We start from the raw sequence: 10703 nt of genomic DNA, 5'->3' as shown, positions 1-10703 counted from the left end.
GTTCCTTGTGATGTTTTCTTTTTTTATTTTTTATTATTTTGTTAAGGTTGTTTACCATGTAATTTTGTAGTCATGTGTAAGTCATTCATATTGTTTCATCACTTGATCGGACTGTGTTTATTATTGTCTTCCTAAATTATTTTATTAACATTGTATATAAGTTTTTGAAAGAGACATTTCTTCTAATAGGGAGATAGATAAACAACGTTTATTGTTAAATTGTATTATTTTATGGATTAATTAAAACATCAAATTATGTAAACAAATTAATGAATTTATATATATATATATATATATATATATATATATATATATAATTAACTGTATATCTATACATATATAATTTTAATTTCAAACTTATACTACAAAATTAATTTTAATTTTATTATAAAAGGTGTATAATAAGACTTAAACAGATTAAGATAATGTATATAAGGAGAAAAATTCACTGTAATAAGTCATGTAAATGAATGCTTTACTTGTCAATGTATGCCATGAAAAATGCAATGCGCATTAATTAGTGTTCATAAAATTGACCGAATGATTAAAAAATATACTCTGGTGTATTTAATTGCCCTGATGACTAAATGATTAACCGAGAAAATGATTAGGAAAAGTGTTTAGTTCTAACATTCCAAAAATATAGTATAAAACTATATAATAGAATAATCACAGCTAATAATATTACATATCAGTATTACAAAATAGAGAACGTACGTTTGTGGCCGAAGGCCTTACAAAAAGACAAGAAACTTAAAATTGTACAAAATAAGCAATCCCGACCGAACGGTTTACAAAAAGCCTATATCGGACGGTCATACAAAAGAAAAGGGAAAAGATGATCGAACAATCATATTACAACTAAACTAAAATATTGACCGAATGGTTCTACTGTTTGGTCTTAACTTCTACCTCAACTAAATTTTCTTCTTCCAACGCTTCTTCCAGCAGTTCGTCTCCTTCTGCTCACATCCACATGGATGATCATTGCAACAGAAAGACAACTGAACGTACAAAACAGACAAGACAGGAAACATAGGGTAAGCTTATGTAATTTAATTCATGTATCAGCATATATTTCACACAATCAACCACACAAGATAATTCATTAACTCTTTCATGCAAAGCCTAATACTAGACTCTGACTGTCCGAACTGTATGAATTACGTGTAGCTACAACGTTCGTGCACCCGGGTGATGTAGTAACTGGGATACCCACAACAGCTGTCACCCAAGGTTAGACCTATCTGTCCAAATTAACCATAAGGACTAGGATCTCCTGCCATTTCCACACATGACTTACCCTTCTCTACGTGAGAACGAGTAATCACGGAATATCAGGATGAACCACCAGCTTAGCATGCCCACATTCATATTTTACCAAATTCCAATATCCATTCATGAGATATTCCTCCCCGGAATACTCGTTCATAATCATACTCATTTCATCTACATTGTATTCCATCATCTTTCATTTTCAAACCTCAATTTGAACGAAGATCCCTTAGGATACAAAATACCGAACGTAAATCTTCAACCCCTAACGAGACCGAACACTTGGACACGAGACCGAGAGGATTCCAGTTTCAGAACAGATCAAAACCGAGAGAGAGAGTTACTATCGGGGTTGGGAAGAGAACGATCACAATAATATTTCATAAGGACAAATAGAAGTGAATGTTATTTACAAAGTGAGCCAATTTAATGAACTGACTCATGAACGTTTAGACCGAACACCGTAAAGCCTAGGTCGAGTACTAAGATTCTAGGTCGAAACCAATAGAGACAAACACTATAAGACATCAATTGATAGTACTTGAAGGAATCATATGAAGAAACCGCACACTACAAATACTTAGCTTATTTATGAGTTTAACATCAATAAAACCGAATGTCAGTTGAAGACCGAGCACGGTAGAGAGTGAACACTATTGAGTTTGAACGAATGCTCTTATTATCAAGATAGATTACGGAAAGGAGAACGAGCGCTTGGTGTAAGACCTAGCACTCACTTAGTACGAGCACTTTGTGTAAGACCTAACACTAAATAGTACGAGCGCTTGGTGAAAGACCTAGCACTACATAGTACGAGCACTTAGTGTAAGACCGAGCACAACTTAATTTATAAAAGAAAGACTTTATAAATATACAATATCAATTAAATAATGTTCAAGAACGAACGAACATACTACTACATATAGATATACTTAAATTAAAAAACTGATTGCCAAGGAACGAATATCCTTGGTTGAACGTCTATACGCAAATTTTACTAGACGAAGACGCTCGGTCCTCAACGGGAATTCCCTCCAAATGAAAAAATTCAGTTCCAACCGAGTCCATGAGGAAAACCGAACGGTCAAAGACCATTCAGTAACGAACATACATTTTCATATGGAATTTCATACTTAGAATTATTTATCTCAATTCATTTCTCAACATCTATCTTCAAAATTTCATACATTCATATCATAGTAAATTTTCATACTTCATACAGTCAAAACATAGCAACAATCATATTTCATATTAATTTAGCAATTCAACGAACATACATACATTCCCAACAAACATAAAAAATCAAATTATATAAGCTTCCCTCGCCTCTGAGCGTGACCAAACATTCACAAAGACATAATACGGTTTCACCACTGCAAGTCCTTCTACCCTCAACGCTCAACAAATTTCCAAACTAAACCAAGTAAAAACCAAAACACTATCAGAATCTCTCATTTTAGAAGAGTGATCAACACATGAAACCAAAATTTGGTTTGCATGTCCAGGAAAATGCACGACTAAGTGAAGAGAAGAACTTACTAGCTCAACTTCACAAACCGATCGGTTCAATCGAAAGCTCTTGACACCGGAAGAGTGGAAATGGTGCCTGAGTGATGATCGGAGGAAGAAACGATGAGAATCCTTAGAGAGAAGTAAGAGCTTTTTAGAGAGAATGAGGAGAGAGTGGAATTTTTCAGAAATTTGGAAAAGAAGGGTGCACGCAGAGAATGGCGTGAAATTTTGAAACTTAGAGTTTTCCTTCCAACGTCAAAACCGAACGACCACTCAGCTGCTCACACCTATCTTCCATCTTCTGAGTGTCGGATCCTCTTCTTGACACGTGAAATCCACTAAAACGAATCTTTAGTGGATTTTAATGGTTCTGACACTAGTCATCGGGATTTTTTTGAAATTTCAATATATACAACATTAGTTTTTATATTTAAAAATCAATCATTTTTATTACATATGTAATTTTCAATTTGTTCTAGTTTTTATTACATATATAATATTGTGTTTGTGTGTGTCTATATATATAAAAGGGGTGGGTGGGGGGAATCGTTTGAAATAAGTCATACAAATCATTGTTTTACTTATCAATATATGGCATAAAAAAATGCAATGCAGATTAATTAGTTTCCATAAAATTGAGCAAATGACTAAAAGATATACTTTAGTGTGTTCACTTGTCATGTTCACGAAGTGATTAATTGGACAAATGATTAAGAAAGTGTTTATTATTTCGTTGTTAAACTGGAAGATGCTTCACTAAAAGCAATTGAAGTGTTTATTTATGTTCATGCTTTATAATCGTATAATAATAAATTACGCTACAAGAAAAATACTTATTTTTAACCTTATCAATCGTTCTCGTAATAAATAATGTTTATTATTATCATGAATATAGAAAAATAGATTATAATTTTGAAGTACTTATGTGTTTTAAAGATAATTTTGTTGTCATTAACTTCATTAATTGCCATTAATAAATAAATAAATTCTTATAATTATGTTTTTTCGTTGACAATTTTAACTTTCGGCCTTAAAACATTTCATACATCTTATTTTATTTTATTTTGTTGTCTTTAATTAGTTAATTATTTAAAAATGAATTTAGAAGTTATAAAGTCAAAATGTATATTATTGTGAGTTGTTTATTGATATTTTTTATGTTTTTTTTATGTTCGTTTATTATTAAATCGGATTATAATAACATATAATTTTGGATAATTTCTATTAACTCAAATATGAGAAATTACTTCAAAAGTATTAAATTGGTTTAATGAGATTGTATTATTTGGAATATGTATTTTGTTTTTATATAGCTTAAATATATTTTAAAAAGACTATAAGAAATATTATTGAGTATTTTTAAGTATTGAATACGAAATGTTTTCTTTGCTTCAACATCATTTGAGATATATTTAAGGAATAATATTCAGTTGAACGGGTTGTCTACAAATATATTACGAAGTTTAAGCATGTTTTATAAAATTGAATATTACTTCATAAACAATGTTATTTATAGTAGTTTTGTGAATTTTTACTTAATTAGATATAGACCATCTAGGTGGTTATATTTGATATTTGTTAAACCACTTACGATATTGTTAATTATCTTATTTATTTATTTTTTGTGCATTAAGCTAGCTATTATTTGTCTTTATCGTCACGATGTTACATTGTTGGTTGAGATGGTTTCAAACATATATGGTACAATCCTTTTTTTGCACATAATTGATGCAATGAAAAAAAAGAGTGAAAATGAAACAATATTCTTCTTAAGTATTGAATATTATTCTATAGCATTCGAGTTGTAAGAAAATCTTTCTATATTCCATAAATACAAGAAATTTAGAAAAAAAAAGATAAATGTGAGAAAAATAACCATGGTGATTTTATTAATGCTTAAGTTAAAACTATTTTTTACTTCTAAAAACTTTAAATTCAAGCGATGATTAATTATTTTTTTTCTTAAAATTGTAAATTACTATACTTGAATGTAATTATGTACAAGAACATTTATCATTTTTTTGTTGTCAATATATGTATTTGTTATGTTTAAATATAATTGAGTTTAAATTAATAATAATAATTAAATCATTTTATTAAAAAAATAAAATATAATAATTATATAAATAAATTTATATCTTAATATATAATAATAATAAATATATTAATAATATAAATAAATTTATATCATGCTAATAAAAAATGATAATTTTAATAGTAAAAATTTAATAATAGTACTACTAATAATAATATAAAATAATAATGTAAATAAATTTATATTTCAAAACAATAAAAAGTAATAAAATTAATAACAATAGCAATCATTTTTATTAGAGTGACAATTTTGTTATCTTACAATTTCATCTATTAAACTATTTTACTCTGTCATTCACATCAACCAAACCATTTACAAAATTTCTTCTTATTTCCTTGCATTATTCATTATTTTCATTTAATTTCAACAATATCACTTTCACATGTCTTTCTTCTCAAATTTATCATTTTTCATTTCCTTCAATATATGAAAGTGAATATGATTTTTTTCCGTTAAGTTAATATTAACGGTATTTAAAATGTGATCATATGTGATTTTAATAAAAAAACTTAATTACTAATTTAATATTTATATTTATTTTAAGTTCTTATATTTTTTTACAAAAAGATACTGTGATCCATTTTTGGTTAGTGTCATTCTTTATAGATTTTTTGAATAATTTAAAACTAAAAATGGATTCATATATCGATTATCACTGACAATATAGTAAACAAAAACGAATTTAAATTTGTGATATTAGATCTAAAAAACACGTTAATGGATCTGAAATAGAGTGTCTCAATGAAATTGTATCGTCAAATAACAATATATTAGAAATGAATAAAAGGATTTAGAGTCATATATGATCACCTCTTAACAATTTAATATTAATTCGATGAAATAGATCATACTATTTATATTTAAATAATATAAAAATACAGTGAAGTTCAACAAAACGAAGTGTAAAGACAAAAATAAACCATAAATCCATATATATTAATTATATTACTAATCAAATAAAATCACGTGATCCTCTTTCGGTCAATTTAGTAAAAAAATTCATATTAACATAATTTTACAAATATATTAACTTAATTATTAAAAATCAAATATATAAACAAAAAGAATCAAAAGAACTTAAATATAAATTAAGTATAGAGATTAAAACAAATTTGTATAAGTATAGTCCAAAAAAATCTTTTATATATATATATATATATATATATATATATATATATATATATATATATATATATATATATATATATATATATTATGTCTCCTTTTTCTTTATCTTTTTTTTTCGCTTCTTTCGATTTGGAGAAACAGCACACTTTAGAACCTTTTATCTAAACCTTTGCCAAACATGTTGTTTTCGTATGTAGGCAGTAACGTAGTTAAATAATAAATAAAACTAGAGCAGGACCAACTGATGTTCTTGCGTGAAAACTTAGTAAGCAATAAAAATCAAGTTAGTTAACTGAATTATTAAACATTAGAATTTGCGATATTTTTATTTTTTACCTTTTCTTTTCTTCCATCACGTCACATAATTCGCGATATTTATATTTATTTTTTTTACTGAACATTTAGAATTTTATATGTTAGTCAATATTTTCTTTTCAATAATGCAACGTGGTTTACTTTTTAGTGGAACAAGGACGTTGGTCCTTTCTCAAACTTCTAAACGAAGTATGATAATTATCCATCTTAAATATCTCCATAAATTATTCCATTATTTTAGATTATATTAATGCCCACGGGTTACTCGTGCAAAATTATCATCACTACAGCTTACCTTTCTTTTATATTAATTTTTCTACTTTTGCGTTTAAATATTTAATCACGTGTTGTAACGCATACGTACAAAAAATAATAATAAATGATTTGTTTGAATTATTTTTTTAGAAAATACAAAAATACACCACAAGTTGAACTACGAGTTCATTTAGAAAATATTTTAACGAGCACCTTTACAGTAAAATAATGAGGGAACGAAATTCTCTACAGTCTAAAATGAACTTATATGCAGAAGTTACAAAATATATAAGAAAACATAATTTTTTTTACAAATTCATGTCATTTTTTTCGTATGAGTATTTATAAACAACTTTTTTCAGACATACCATAATTTTCAAATATTTTTCGAAAAACTATCAAGCATATGTTCTATGGACAATGCAAAAATTGTCTTAAAGCAAGTTTAGTTGTAATATATTGATTGCCTATTTTACTTCTTAAATTAATACACTGTGATTGTATAATTTTATCTTGTATTGAAGCCTTGTTGTGCCAATTTATTAAGTTGTGTTCATTTCATGAAATAGGAAGTTTAGTGCATTGATCGATAACTTTTATGGTACATTGTTAAAGACAATAGGGTTGGGACATGAATGATGGAAATTTATGAAGGACTTCTGATAAATCAAAGAAAAGTTGTGTGATAAAGTTTTGATAAAACAAAATCACTCCACTTGGAAAATTGTAATGAATAATGAAATTTAGGATGTTGGTATTTCCAAGATTTTCAAAAACAAAATTATTCCGCTCGATAAATTTCAAACAAGTCCTATATTAAGATATTATGGAAGAATATTATAATCATGGTTACTTGTTTTATGATTAATGGTGTAAGACCCATAAAAAAAAAAATCTATATATATATTTATATATATATAGTAGTAAATTTTAGTATTTTCTTAGTAATAATAATTTTAATGGATAGAAAATTGTAAATTTTGGATATAAAAATTATAGTAATTTTAGAAGGAGAGGTTCAAATTTTTGGTAACTTATTTAGTAAAATTTTTTTTAAATGGAATAGTAAAAAGTAAATAGTAAATAGTAAAAAGTAAGTAGTAAAAATAAATTTTCAGCATTTGGATTTCTTAGCATGGAAGAAAGTAGTAGGTAGAAATTAGGATCAGATTTGGTGAGAAAATGATTGAAATATTATTTTTAAATAATATTAAAATAATAAATAATATTAAAATATTAATGAATAGTAAATTTTTTTTACTATAAATAGCCATGGGAGGGAAGGGTATTTTGCACCAAGAGAAGAGGAATCAAGTGAGAGCTTGAGAAATAGATAGGGAGAAATTTTTAGTTGCAAGAAGAGTAGAGGTTCTGAAGGGTTTCGGGGAAACAAATTCGGAGCAGGAGATTAAGTCTGGAATAGAGGTAGGGGAGCTAATCCTTCTTGTTTATGATTTTTTTTATCCATGTTATGATAATGAATATGAGTTATGAGTATGTTAAAATTTTGGTAATGGTAGTTATCTATTCACTTATATAAATTTAGTTTTCATTATTATAATTTCTTATTTTCGAGTTACTGTTGTGAAAATTTTCTATTAATTGTTTTCACCGTTGGATTTAGCTAAAATTTTAGTATGTGAATCCTAAGACCTATTACTAAACTTTGACCGTTCGGATTTGAAAATAGAAGTCTGTACTTGGAGAAATAAATACTGCAAGTTTGAGTAAATTAGTCACCCTGTAGTTCTGTTACTAAGTTGTTTCGGTAAAAATATAGATTTTGACCTATTTAACCGTTAGATCAACCTCAAAATTTGATATATGATTCTTAGGACATATTAATACAATTTGACCGATCGGATTTGTAATTGAAGGTCTATGTTTAGAGAAAGAAATTTCGAAAGTGTGAAACAATCGGATGAACACTGTATTGTTGTTCTTAAGCTATCATGGTACAAATTTCATATATATTTCATCTACCGTTAGATTGAGCCCAAACTTTAGTATGTAATTCATAAGACATATTAAGTCATTTTGACCGTTCAGATTTGTAATTAAATGTCTGTGATTAGGGAAATTAGTTTCGCATTTTGAGTATAACCGAAAACCACTTAAAATTCTGCACTTGAGTTACCTCGGTAAAACCTCAATATCTATCTAGTTAACCGTTGGATCAACCTGAAATTTTAATATGTAGTTTATAACAAATAGTGAATTATTGTGACCAATCAGATTTGAAATCGGAGTTACAGATTTAGAGATATTAATTTCGTATCTTCTCAGGGATCTTAATATTGCTTAATTTCGATTTTTTGATATCTATATTAAATTTCGGTGTTAATATTATATGCTGTTGTTTTAAATCTGTAAATAAGAAATTTGTTAAAAACTAGTTGAGGAACGCTTTGGCTAAGGAAAGATTTGGTACTTAAGTTGTCCATTGTGACGCACCTCTCTTTCCTGGAAGTCTACTCGACAAGTTTTTAACTTAAATCCTATTGAACAGATTTTGTACTGTTAAATTATTATGCAAAATATGTTGTTGGAATGAAAATGTTTGATTAATTCATGTTATTGTGGTAGATATGAAATTATGAATTATAATTGTGATTTATGCGATAATTGTATTTTATTATACTGCATTTGAATTTATGCATCTGAACATGTTATGAGTAGTATGGGGAGATTTTGTAGGGGTATAATGTGAGTTGAGGAATATTAGTATGGTATGAGTCTTGTGGAGAGATTAAGTAAATGTTATGGTATTTGTGTATATGTTGATGTTGAGGGTCCCGTAGTTGGAGGTTATCCTGATACTCTAATAATCATCTATTCTCAAGTAGAGAGGGATGAATTATGTGGTGAGAGGAGCAGGAGGTCCTGGTCTATGTGCCGGTTTTGGACATAGTGAGGGGATTAACCTTGTGAATGGTATGAAGTATTTTGAAAGTGTATTTGTATATAAAAAAAAAAGAGAGAAAGAAAAAAAAAAAGAAGAAGTAGAAGTCATTACAAGTGCATAACCTCCCGTGACCGCTCATCAACTTATCATCCGGATGAGTGTCTATTGGGTATTGTGGTGTCTATTGGGTATTGTGAGACGAGTGTCTAATAGGAATTGTGGTATGAGAGTGTCGAACATAATTATTATATGATGTTTATATCAAGGTAATTATATATGTTTTATAAATGATTTGTTGCATGTTAGCTCACCCTACTTGTTTGTGTTTGTTTTGTTTGGGTATGTGCGATGATCGTATAATTCGTTATACGGGAGCAGATGAAGGAATGTCGTCTGAAACAATACCAAGGAAGAAAGAGATCGAAGAATAAGTTAGAAGAATTCAAGTTATATTTAGGAGTTTATAGTTGAAATCTGAGTTTAAAATATATCAACTGTGAATTTTTAAGTGTGAGATTACGGGATGTTACCGTAAATGTAATGTTACAATATATAAATTATGAATTATCCAGCGTAAGTTATTGGGATGTTACATTAATGGTATCAGAGCAGTTCGTCCTTAGGATGACCTCTGTGTTGTGGGTCTTCCGTGTCTTCTCTGTGAAGAATTGAGTCTAAATGGTATAATTTACCATTTCCTCTAAATCTAGATAGTAGAGTATTGTGTCTAACTACCATGACTTTTACCATAGATGATTTTCCTTTCTTAATTATGAGGGTTTGAGGAAATATATTAGAATTAGTTAAAGCCTTGATAGGGAGATATAATACTAGAGTTTAAGTTTCAAAGGATGAGTGAAGATGTTGGTGTTTAGAAGTAAATTTTTTAGAAGTTTCTAGAACAAAATTAATAGATGAGATATCTTACGTTTCACCAAAAAGGAGTTGAGTTCAAAGGCTAGATTAAGAGAAGCTTTGGATAAGCATGAATGTGGCAAGGTTTGAGAAATCAGTTTGGTTTAGTATATCAGCAACGTTAGAAGTCAGAAGAGAAGGAAGTATTGATGAGAAACAGAGTGGCATTGTGTGAGATTGGTAACATGGATTGATGTATCAGTGATGATTGGAATCTGAAGAAAGAAAATAGATGAAGATTTGAAGATAAAGCTTAAAATAAAAAGGGATAGGAATACTGAAGTAGATTAAGAATAAATCAAA

Source organism: Vigna umbellata, chromosome 5 (genome assembly GCF_029865625.1).
Source record: "Vigna umbellata cultivar VRB3 chromosome 5, Vumbellata_1.0, whole genome shotgun sequence".
Lineage (NCBI taxonomy): Eukaryota > Viridiplantae > Streptophyta > Magnoliopsida > Fabales > Fabaceae > Vigna > Vigna umbellata.
This window is presented reverse-complemented; position numbering follows the sequence as displayed.